The sequence below is a fragment of the Globicephala melas genome, chromosome 8 (assembly GCF_963455315.2).
Source record: "Globicephala melas chromosome 8, mGloMel1.2, whole genome shotgun sequence".
Classification (NCBI taxonomy): Eukaryota; Metazoa; Chordata; class Mammalia; order Artiodactyla; family Delphinidae; genus Globicephala; species Globicephala melas.
The window spans coordinates 55,953,937-55,967,138 of NC_083321.1; the positions used below are offsets into that span (position 1 = coordinate 55,953,937).

Genomic DNA, 13,202 nt, shown 5'->3' on the forward strand with positions numbered 1-13,202 from the left:
TACTGCAATGAACAAGTGAAAATTGAAATTAAAAACAACTACCTTTTACATTTACACATCTGAAAATGAAACACTTAGCTATAAATCTAACAAAATATGAACAAGATCTATATGAGGAAAACTACAAAACTCTGATCAAAGATATTAAAGAAGAACTAAATAGACTAGAACTCACCAAAAAGGATATCCCACATCCAAAAACAAAGGAGAAGCCACAATGAGATGGGAGGAGGGGCACAATCACAACAAAATCAAATCCCATAAATGCTGGGTAGGTGACTCACAAACTGGAGAACACTTATACCACAGAAGTCCACCCACTGGAGTGAAGGTTCTGAGCCCCATGTCAGGCTTCCCAACCTGGGGGTCTAGCAATGGGAGGAGGAATTCCTAGAGAATCAGAATTTGAAGGCTAGCGGGATTTGATTACAGGACTTTGACAGGACTGGGGGAAACAGAGACTCCACTCTTGGAGGGCACACACAAAGTACTGTGCGCATTGGGACCCAGGGGAAGGAGCAGTGACCCCATAGGAGACTGAACCAGACCTACCTGCTAGTGTTGGAGGGTCTCCTGCAGAGGCAGTGGGTAGCTGTGTCTCACTGTGAGGACAAGGACACTGGCAGCAGAAGTTCTGGGAAGTACTCCTTGGCGTGAATCCTCCCAGAGTCTGCCATTAGCCCCACCAAGGAGCCCCGGTAGGCTCCACCGTTGGGTCGCCTCAGGGCACACAACCAAGAGGGAGGGAACCCAGCCCCATCCATCAGCAGACAAGCGGATTAAAGTTTTACTGAGCTCTGCCCGCCACAGCAACAGCCAGCTCTACCCACCACCAGTCCCTCCCATCACGAAACTTGCACAAGTCACTTAGATGGCCTCATCCACCAGAGGGCACACAGCAGAAGGAAGAAGAACTACAATCCTGCAGCCTGTGGGAAAAAAACACATTCACAGAAAGACAGACAAGATGAAAAGGCAGAGGGCTATGAGCCAGATAATGGAACAAGATAAAACCCCAGAAAAACAACTAAATGAAGTGGAGATAGGTGACCTTCCAGAAAAAGAATTCAGAATAATGATAGTGAAGATGACCAAGAACCTCGGAAAAAGAATGGAGGCAAAGATCGAGAAGATGTAAGAAATGTTTAACAAAGACCTAGAAGAATTAAAGAACAAACAAACAGAGATGAACAATACAATAACTGAAATAAAAAAATACACTAGAAGGAATCAATAGCAGAATAACTGAGGCAGAAAAGTGGATAAGTGACCTGGAAGACAGAATGGTGGAATTCAATGCTGCAGAACAGAATAAAGAAAAAAGAATGAAAAGAAATGAAGACAGCCTAAGAGGCCTCTGGGACAACATTAAATGCAACAAGATTCACATTATAGGGGTCCCAGAAGGAGGAGAGAGAGAGAAAGGACCCGAGAAAATATTTCAAGAGATTATAGTCAAAAACGTCCCTAACATAGGAAAAGAAATAGCCACCCAAGTCCAGGAAGCGCAGAGAGCCCCATACAGGATAAACCGAAGGAGAAACACACTGAGACACATAGTAATCAAATTGGCAAAAATTAAAGACAAAGAAAAATTATTGACAGCAGCAAGGGAAAAAGGACAAATAACATACAAGGGAACTCCCATAAGGTTAACAGCTGATTTCCCAGCAGAAACTCTACAAGCCAAATGAGAGTGGCATGACATATTTAAAATGATGAAAGGGAAGAACCTACAACCAAAATTACTTTACGCAGCAGGAACCTCATTCAGATTCAATGGAGAAATCAAAAGCTTTAGAGACAAGCAAAAGCTGAGAGAATTCAGCACCACCAAACCAGCTCTACAACAAATGCTAAAGGAACTTCTCTAAGTGGGAAACACAAGAAAAGGACCTACAAAAACAAACCCAAAACAATTAAGAAAATGGGCATAGGAACATATATATCAATAATTACCTTAAACATGAATGGATTAAATGCTCCAACAAAAAGACACAGGCTTGCTGAATGGATACAAAAACAAGACCCATATATATGCTGTCTACAAGAGACCCACTTCAGACCTAGGAACACATACAGACTGAAAGTGAGGGGATGGAAAAAGATATTCCATGCAAACGGAAATCAAAAGAAAGCTGGAGTAGCAATACTCATATAAGATAAAATAGACTTTAAGATAAACAATGTTACAAGAGACAAGGAAGGACACTACATAATGATCAAGTGATCAATCCAAGAAGAACATATAACAAGTATAAATATATATGCACCCAACATAGGAGCACATCAATACATAAGGCAACTGCTAACAGCTATAAAAGAGGAAATCAACAGTAACACAATAATACTGGGGGACACCTCACTTACACCAACGACAGATCATCCAGACAGAAAACTAATAAGGAAACACAAGCTTTAAATGACACAATAGACCAGATAAATTTAATTGATATTTATAGGACATTCCACCCCAAAACAGCAGATTACACTTTCTTCTCAAGTGCACATGGAACATTCTCCAGGATAGATCACAAGTTGGGTCACAAATCAAGCCTCAGTAAATTTAAGAAAACTGAAATCATATCAAGCATCTTTTCTGACCACAACACTATGAGAATAGAAATCAATTACAGGGAAAAAAACGTAAAAAACACAAAAACATGGAGTCTAAACTATACGTTACTAAATAACCAAGAGATCACTGAAGAAATCGAAGAGGAAATCAAAAAATACCTAGAGACAAATGAAAACGAAAACACGACGATACAAAACCTACGGGATGCAGCAAAAGCAGTTCTAAGAGAGACGTTTATAGCAATACAATCCTACCTCAAGAAACAACAAACATCTCAAATAAACAATCTAACCTTACACCTAAAAGGACCAGAGAAAGAAGAACAAACAAAACACAAAGTTAGTAGAAGGAAAGAAACCATACAGATCAGAGCAAAAGTAAATGACATAGAAACAAAGAAAACCATAGCAAAGATCAATAAAACTAAAAGCTGGTTCTTTGAGAAGATAAACAAAATTGATTAACCATTAGCCAGACTCATCAAGAAAAAGAGGGAGAGGACTCAAATCAATAAAATTAGAAATGAAAAAGGAGAAGTTACAACAGACACCACAGAAATACAAAGCATCCTAAGAGCAACTCTATGCCAATCAAATGGACAACGTGGAAGAAATGGACAAATTCTTAGAAAGGTATAAACTTCCAAGATTGAACCAGGAAGAAATAGAAAATATGAACAGACCAATCACAGGTAATGAAATTGAAACTGTGATTAAAAATCTTCCAACAAACAAAAGTCCAGGACCAGATGGCTTCACAGGTGAATTCTATCAAACATTTGGAGAAGAGCTAACACCCATCCTTTTCAAACTCCTCCAAAAAATTGCAGAGAAAGGAACACCCCCAAACTCATTTTATGAGGCCACCATCACCCTGATACCAAAAGTAGACAAAGATACTACACAAAAAGAAAATTACAGACCAATATCACTGATAAATATAGATGCAAAAATCCTCAACAAAATACTAGCAAACAGAATCCAACAACACATTAAAAGGATCATACACCATGATCAAGTGGGATTTATCCCAAGGACGCAAGGATTCTTCAATATACGCAAACCAATCAATGTGAAACACCATATTAATAAATTGAAGAATAAAAACCATATGATCATCTCAATAGATGCAGAAAAAGCTTTTGACAAAATTCAACACCCATTTATGATAAAAACTCTCCAGAAAGTAGGCATAGAGGAAACCAACCTCAACATAAGAAAGGTCATATACAACAAACTCACAGAAAACATCATTCTCAATGGTGAAAAACTGAAAGCATTTCCTCTAAGATCAGGAACAAGACAAGGATGTCCACTTTCACTACTATTATTCAACATAGTTTTGCAAGTCCTAGCCATGGCAATCAGAGAAGAAAAAGAAATAAAAGGAATACAAATTGGACAAGAAGAAGTAAAAGTGTCACTGTTTGCAGATGACATGATTCTATACATAGAGAATCCTAAAGATATCACCAGAAAACTACTAGAGCTAATCAAACAATCTGGTAAAGTTGCAGGATACAAAATTAATGCACAGACATCTCTTGCATTCCTATACACTAATGAAGAAAAATCTGAAAGACAAATTAAGGAAACACTCCCATTTACCACTGCAACAGAAAGAATAAAATACCTGGGAATAAACCTACCTAGGGAGACAAAAGACCTGTATGCAGAAAACTATAAGACACTGATGAAAGAAATTAAAGATGATACAAACAGATGGAGAGGTATACCATGTTCTTGGATTGGAAGAATCAATATTATGAAAATGACTGTACTACCCAAAGCAATCTACAGATTCAATGCAATCCCTATCAAATTACCAATGGCATTTTTTACAGAACTAGAACAAAAAACCTTAAAATCTGTATGGAGACACAAAAGATCCCAAATAAGCAAAGTGGTCTTGAGGGAAGAAAACAGAGCTGGAGGAATCAGGCTCCCTGACTTCCGACTATACTACAAAGCTAAAGTAATCAAGACAATATGGTACTGGCACAAAAACAGAAATATACATCAATGGAACAGGATAGAAATCCCAGAGATAAACCCATGCACCTCTGGTCAACTAACCTATGACAAAGGAGGCAAGGATATACAATGGAGAAAAGACAGTCTCTTCAATAAGCAGTGCCGGGAAAACTGGACAGCTACATGTAAAAGAATGAAATTAGAACACTCCCTAACACCATACACAAAACTAAACTCAAAATGGATTAGAGATCTAAATGTAAGACTGGACACTATCAAACTCTTAGAGGAAAACATAGGAAGAACACTCTTTGACATACATCACAGCAAGATCTTTTTTGATCTACCTCCTAGAGTAATGGAAATAAAAACAAAAATAAACAAATGGGTCCTAATGAAACTTCAAAGTTTTTGTACAGCAAAGGAAACTACAAACAAGACGAAAAGACAACCCTCAGGATGGGAGAAAATATTTGCAAATGAAACAATGGACAAAGGATTAATCTCCAAATTTTATAAACAGCTCATGCAGCTGAATATTAAAAAAACAAACAACCCAATCCAAAAATGGGCAGAAGACCTAAATAGACATTTATCCAAAGAAGACATACAGATGGCCAAGAAGCACATGAAAAGCTGCTCAACATCACTGATTATTAGAAAAATGCAAATCGAAACTACAATGAGGTATCACCTCATACCAATTAGAATGGGCATCATCAGAAAATCTACGAACCACAAATGCTGGAGAGGGTGTGGAGAAAAGGGAACCCTCTTGCACTGTTGGTGGGAATGTAAATTGATACAGCCACTATGGAGAACAGTATGGAGGTTCCTTAAAAAACTAAAAATAGAATTACCATGTGATCCAGCAATCCCACTACTGGGCATATACCCAGAGAATACCATAATTCAAAAAGACACATGCGGGCTTCCCTGGTGGTACAGTGGTTGAGAGTCTGCCTGCCGATACAGGGGAAACGGGTTCGTGTCCCAGTCTGGGAAGATCCCACATGCCGTGGAGCGGCTAGGCCTGTGAGCCATGGCCGCTAAGCCTGTGTGTCCGGAGCCTGTGTTCCGCAACGGGAGAGGCCACAACAGTGAGAGGCCCGCGTACCAGAAAAAAAAGAAAAAAAAAAGACACATGCACCCCAATGTTCTTTGCAGCACTATTTACAATAGCCAGGACATGGAAGCAACCTAAATGCCCATCGTCAGATGAATGCATAAAGAAGATGTGGTACATATATACAATGGAATATTACTCAGCCATAAAAAGGAACGAAACTGGGTCATTTGTAGAGTTGTGGATGGATCTAGAGACTGTCATACAGAGTGAAGTAAGTCAGAAAGAGAAAAACAAATATCATATATTAACGTATATATGTGGAACCTAGAAAAATGGTACAGATGAATCAGTCTGAAGGGCAGAAGTTGAGACACAGATGTAGAGAACAAACGTATGGACACCAAGGGGGGAAAGTGCCGGGGGGTGGTGGTGGTGGTGGGATGAATTGGGAGATTGGGATTGACATAGATACACTAATATGTATAAAATGGATAACTAATAAGAACCTGCTGTATAAAAAAATAAATAAAATAAAATTCAAAAATAAATAAATAAATAAAGAACTAAATAATTGGAGAACTATTCCGTATTCATGGACACGAAGACTCAATATTATCGAGATGTCAGCTCTTCTGAACTTGATATATAGATTCAACACAATCCCAATCAAAACACCAGCAAGTTATTTTGTAGATATTGGCGAACTGATTCTCAAGTGGAGAGGCAAAAGACCCAGAATAGCTAACTCAATACTGAAGGACAGTAGCAAAATTAGAGGACTGACACTACCTGAACTCAAGACGTACCTTAAAGCTATAGTAATTGAGACAGTGTGGTATTGGTGAAAAAGAGACAAACAGATCAACAGAACAGAATAGCGAGCCCAGAAATAGGCCTACATAAATACAGTCAATTGATCTTTGACAAAGAAGAAATGGAATGCAATGGAGAAAAGACAGCCTTTTCTCAAATGGTGCTAGAACAACTGGACATCCACATGCAAAAAAATGAATCTAGGCACAGACTTTACACCCTTCACAAAAGCTAACTCAAAATGGATCATAGACCTACATGTAAAATGCAAAACTACAAAACTCCTAGATGATAACATAGGAGAAAATCTAGGTGACCTCAGGATGGTGATGACTCTAGATACAACTCCAAAGGCACAATCCGTGAAAGGAAAAAAATGATAAGGTGGACGTCATTAAAATTAAACACTTCTGTTTTGTGAAATACAATGTCAAGACAAGGAGAAAGACAAGACACACAGTGGGAGAAAATAATTGCAAAAGACACATCTGATAAAGGACCGTTATCCAAAATACATAAACAGTTCTAAAAACTCAACAATAGGAAAATAAACAAGCCAATTAAAAATGGGCCAAAGACTTGAACAGACACGTCACAAAGAAAATATACAAATGGGAAGTTAACATATGAAAAGATGTCCAACATCATATGTCATTAGGGAATTGCAAATGAGATACAAGATACCACTACATATTTATTAGAACGGCCAATATTCAGAACAGTGATAACACCAAATGCTAGCGAGAACGTGGAGCAAGAGGAACCCTCATTTATTGCTGATGGGAATGCAAGATGGTACAGACACTTTGGAAGCCAGTTTGGAGGTTTCTTACAAAACTAGATGTATTCTTACCATACAATTCAGCAGTTGCGCTCTCTGGTATTTACCCAAATGAATTAAAAACTTATGTCCACAGAAAAACCTGCACAGGGATGTTTATAGCAGCTTTCTTTGTAATTGCCAAAATTTGGTTGCAAGCAACCAAGATGTCCTTCAGTAGGTGAATGGTTAAATAAATTGTGATACATGCAGACAATGGATTGCTATTCAGTGCTAAGAAGAAATGAGCTATCAAGCAACGGGAAAAGTGGAAGAACCTTAAATGCATATTACTAAGTGAAAGAATCCAGTTTGAGAAAGCTAAATACTGTATGATTCCTACCATATGATATTCTGGAAAAAGCAAAACTCTGGAGACCGTACAAAGATCAGTGGTTTCCGGGGGGTTAGGGGGACGGAGGGATGAATAGGCAAAGCATGAGGATTTATAGGACAGTGAATTTATTCTGTTTGATATTATAATAGTGGATACATGTCAGTATACATTTGTCAAAACCCACAGAATGTACAACATCATGAGTGAACCCTAATGTAAACTGTGGACATTGGGTGACAATGATGTGTCAGTACAGTGTCCTCTATTGTAACAAATGTACCACTGTAGTGGGGGGTTGCTGGTAGTGAGGGAGGGTGTGCATGTGTGAGGGCAGGGGGCCTATGGGAACTCTATCCTTTCTGCTCAGTTTTGTCGTGAACCTAAAAGTGCCCTAAAAATAAAGTTTATTAATAAAAAAGGAGAAATGAAACAAACAAATAAATCTCCAGACTTCATACTCATTAGAGTGGCTATTATGAAAACCAGAAAATAACAAATGTTGGCAAGGGTGTGGAGAAATCGGAACCCCTTGTGCACTGCTGGTGGAAATGTAAAATGGCTCTGCCATTGTGGGAAATGGTATGAAATAAACCTAAAAATAGAATTACCATATGATTCAGCAATTCTGCTTCTGTGTATATAACTGAAAGAATCAAAAGCAGGGACTTGAACGGATAATTGTACACCCATGTTCACAGTTGCATTATTCACAACAGGCAAAAGGTGAAAGCAAATAATGTTCATCAACAAATGAATAAATAAAATTCAATAGGTACACACAATAAAGTATTATCCAGCCTTCAAAAAGAAGAAAATTCTGATACATGATACAATATGGATGGACCCTGAGAACACTATGGTGCTTAAGTGTAAGTTAGTCACCAAAGGACACACAACATATGATTCCACTTACAGGAAGCTGGCAGACTCATATTCAGAGACAGAAGGCAGAACAGTGGTTGAAGGGGCTGGAGAAAGGGTGGAAGGGGGAGTTATTGTTTAATGGGTACAGAGGTTCACTTTGGAAGATGAAAAGAGTTCTATAGATGGATGGTTGACGGTTGCACAACAATGTGAATGTACTTAATACCATAAAACTGTGCACTTAGAAATGGTTAAAACGATGAATTTTATCTTAGGTATATTTTACCACACTTCAAACAATTATAAAAATAAATGACTCTTAATATCTCATTCTAAGGTGTAAATGACAAATAGAGCTTACGTTTTATATTCTAGCCAAACCAATCTATACATTTCTTTGAAATGAAAAAATACTTTAAGAAATACATGAATAAAATCAGAGTTCTTTACTTCTGGGCCCATGACTGCAAAAGTGACAGAATCGAAGTTTATGGCCTCATATCTGAGGCAGCGCCTAATAGGTTGACTGGGTCCAGTTAAATGGCTAGCCGATTTCCATACTGCACCAGGAGGAGCTGCCTTGGTACCATTTGACTCTTGGTGCCAAAAGGAGACCATCCATGTGGGATTTTCCACAGAAACCCCGTTTACCAAGAGTACTGGCATACACTATTTAATGTTCACATGTTTGGACCATGTGACAATAACGACTGATACATAATTAACCAAGGTTTGGGGCACAACTGTCCATGCTCATCGCCAAATGTTTTATTCTGATGCAATCATAAACCTTGGCAGTCCTTAGGAAAAGTGCTTTGGCTTAGAAAATAGCAACAATAGCAACAGAACATGACCACTGCCGAGCATCCTTCCATTTTCGAAATTCTTCCTGATGAGGTTTCACAAAACCCCCAGAAACGACTGCCGGTGAGGTAATATCCGTAACAATGATAACAACGCCGTTACCAGGTTTGAGTGCCTTTTCTGTGCCAGCAACTAAAGGTGGTACTCTACATGTGGAGAAGATTTAATTTCATTGTCCCAATCATCTTCCCAAGCAAATAGTCCTTACCTCACTTTTAAAGATGAAGAAACCAAGCCTCAGAGAATTGAGGTAACGCGCCCAAGATAAAGTGGCAAAGCTAGGATTTGAATCTAGATCTCTCGAACTGCAAAACCATATTCTTCTCTATCACACCACCTTAACTAATGCTCTCATTAGTTAAGAGATGAGTTAATTACTATCATCTTGCCAAGCCGCAAGCTTGTAGTTGGCAAGCTTGTAGTTTCTAGGCTGGTAGTTGTAGCTCAGAGTGGAGGTGCCCTAGGTAACAGAGAGTACACAGGAATCTGGGGGTACTGCTTGCCCGGAGCACCCCTCCATGCCATCTACAGAGCCTTGTAATAACGATCTCACCTATGTGTCAAGGAACTGGGATACCAGGCACTACAGAACAGGCTTCACATGCTTTATCTCTAATCTTTGTAGCAATTCCATAAGCAGGTATCTTATCCTCATTGTACAGATGAGGCTGGGAAAAGTAAATGACATGTCGAAGCATAACATCTAGTCAGGGGCGAACCTTCCCCTTCCTATGGTAGTGTGCCTCACGGCAATAACGCAGAATCAGTCCGCACAACAGAGAAAAGCAGAGGGTGGCGAGGTTATCAATTAGGTTACAACCCATGAGGCAGGCAATCTGGGAAGATTAACCACTGGAGGGTGAGGTGGGACAACGAGAGTAGAGAGACCCTCACCATCTCAAATTTTCCAAAGAAATCACCTAAGGTCACAGAACTATGCAAATCAATCACATAGGTTATTGTTCCTGGAATAAAGGACTTTGAATCTATATTTGAATGCACTGAGATTATTGATTCATCCGCATCCAATGTATATTATTAAGCACTAATTCACTGCATCTGAAACAGCCCCGTGGAGCCTGATTCTCCAGCTATTGGCTTTGGCAAAAGATTCTCTTCAGACCATGTACTTACACAGAAGGTGATGTTATAGGAAGGATTTTGTTAACCAGACTCTCACAAGAGAGTGGCATATTTATATGAAATCTTTAAATACGTTTTTTAGCTCCGGTGCCCCTGCCCCTTTCCCATCCCTCCCTCCCCTTCCTGTTCTGGATACTAAACTTTTACACTCACAGCTCTAATGACCCGCTAATGCATTTGGGTTAATACATCCTGGCTCTTGAACTCCAGGGCAATGACCTGAACCCCATCTATTAATCTGACCATGAGAGGGGTTCAAGATAGTTACAATAATCCTTTCCACTGGGGATAAAGGGAGAGTACAAGACTAAGAATAGCTGCACATATACATAAAAGACAGCTTCTTCCTATCGGTCAGGAAGATGAGGGTGCCACGTGGGCCTGCCCCTTGCTCACGTGGTGTCCACGTCTCCTGCCAGGTCCATGGATGGGTCCTTAATAATTAATCCTGGGCCCACTCAGCCAGAAAGTGCTTCCTAAATAACCTTGTGTCCATAGTGGTTTGAATTAAGACCAAGTTCTAAATGCAATTAGTTTTCAGTTGAGTGCCTTCGGGCACTCCTCCCCTCCCTGTGCCTGCCTCCTCAGCAGGGCCCTGGTGAGACTGTACAAGGGAGGGCTTCCATCCAGTCTGTTATGGGCTAAATTGTGTACCCCTCCCCAAACTCACGTGTTGGAGTGCCAACCCCTAATACCTCAGGCTGTGACTTAATTTGGAGATACGGTTTTAAAGAGGTAAAATGAGGTCATATGAGTAGGCCCTAATCCAATGTGGCCGGTATCCTTTTAAGAAGAGGAGACTGGGACACAGACACACACAGAAGAAAGACCATGTGAGGACACCGGGAGAAGATGGCCATTTACAAGCCAAGGAGAGAGGCCTCAGAGGAAACCCGTCCTAGCAACACCTTGATCTCAGACTTCCAGCCATCAGAACTAGAAGAAAATACATTTCTGTTGTTTAAGCCACTCAGTGTGTGGTGCTTTGTTATGGCAGCCCTAGCAAACTAGTAACAATTTTATTCACCTGCAAGGAACAGCATTTCAGTATAGGCTGGGGGGCGAGGTGAAAACTAGCTGTTATTTAGCACTGTCTACATGCGGAACACTGACCCATGAGATCTCATGTAATCCACACAACGGCTGGAGATGCTCATACTTCCCTAGCAGTGAGCTCTCTTTACAAAGGGTTTCTGTGCACTTACTTTGTCAATAGTTGCAAATTTTTCAATCAATTATAAGTACACTGTGAATCTCACTTGTTGTGGGATGTTCAGGAAACAATGAACTGGAAACTAAGAACTGACAAGACAAGCAGTGAGCCCAAGTCCAGGAATATGAGAATCTGGTCAAAGGTGTGCAACTTCTCCCCCGGAAAAGACATCTCTGTCCACAAATTTAGGATGCTGAATTCTATTCCCAGGATTAATAAACACTTTAAACTTGTGCACAGACCCTGCAGGGAATCAAGAGCCCCAGCTGATAAGCCACTAGACTAGAGGCTTTCAGTGGAGTCCCGATAGAGAAGAGATGGTGGAGTAGAAGGTAGGGAGAAGAGAGGTGGGGAGAAGGGAGGGAGAGGAGGGAAGGTCAGGGAGAAGAGGACAGAGGAGAAGAGGAGGAAAGAAAAGAGGATGGAGCAGTGAGGAGAAGAGAATGCCAGGAAGACGGAAGGGAAAATAAGAGAAGGGAGGGGAGCAGAAAGGGAGCAAAGATGGAAAAGAAGAGACAAGAGGAGGGGAGGATGCAGGAGAGAAGGCGGAAGGGTATTAGAGGAGGGGGCCGGGAGAAGGCAAGAGGGGACCGTCTGGGGCTGAGCTCTGTCTACGACTGGTCCAGGCCGGGCTAACATGTGGCAGCTGGCAAATCCAAGTCCTAACCTCAGAAGGGCAGTCAATACTTGGAGGCTCAAATATGGAGACATTTAGCACAGGTACTACCTGCAAACATGCAAAATAAATATTTAAACCTCTCATTGAAATTGTGAAGAGGGATATACTAAAGAGTTCCTAGTGCTCAAGAAAATTATTAGCATGAAATCCACAGGTATTAAACTAGATGTAATTGGCACAGTTCCTTAGGTGGGATTTCTTTTTTGCTGCATTTTAGGGAATGTAAGAATACCTGCCAGGGCTTTTGTATATTTCCTCCTGTTGTTGATACTCTTGTTACTTTCTCAAACTGAACCTCTACAAGGGGATGAAGAGTGAGCAGTGGACACATGAGGTAAATCCCAGTGGGGTATCAATTTTACTTATCAGCAAGTCATTTAAAACATTGTTTTACATGAATGTAAATATGGATGTTTACATGGAATGCAAAATTTTATGTATTCATAATTGGTTATCTTGGGCAAGTTATTTTAACTCCATTAGGCTCAATTTCACATCTGAAAAAAAAAAAAAAAGGGACCATATCCTCTTCCTTTCTGGTTCCCAGGCCACGGCACCATGCTGGCACAGAGTAGGTGCTCATGAAACAGTGGCAAATGAATCTGTCAAACATGTCTTTTTCAAATGCTCCTGTGATGCCTGTGATAGCTTTTGCAATATGAATTAGCTCTCTTCTCCCTCCTAGAATGAGAGAGTCCCCTGAAGTTTGAAGCTAGGTCCTACCCATCTTTTTCTACCCTGGGTAAGCAGTGCCTATAGGAGAAGTTGCAGGGCCTCAATAAATATTTGCCAAATGCATTTTACTTTGATCTGAGATAGAATCAAAGCTAATATTACCGGGTTCCACAG

At 40.1% G+C, this 13,202-nt stretch overlaps 1 protein-coding gene across 11 annotated transcripts in view; it reads right to left on the reverse strand.

The window, feature by feature from the left end:
* TENM4 (teneurin transmembrane protein 4) overlaps positions 1–13,202 on the reverse strand; it is a 739,976-nt gene that overhangs the window by 470,056 nt on the left and 256,718 nt on the right. The window lies entirely within an intron of this gene.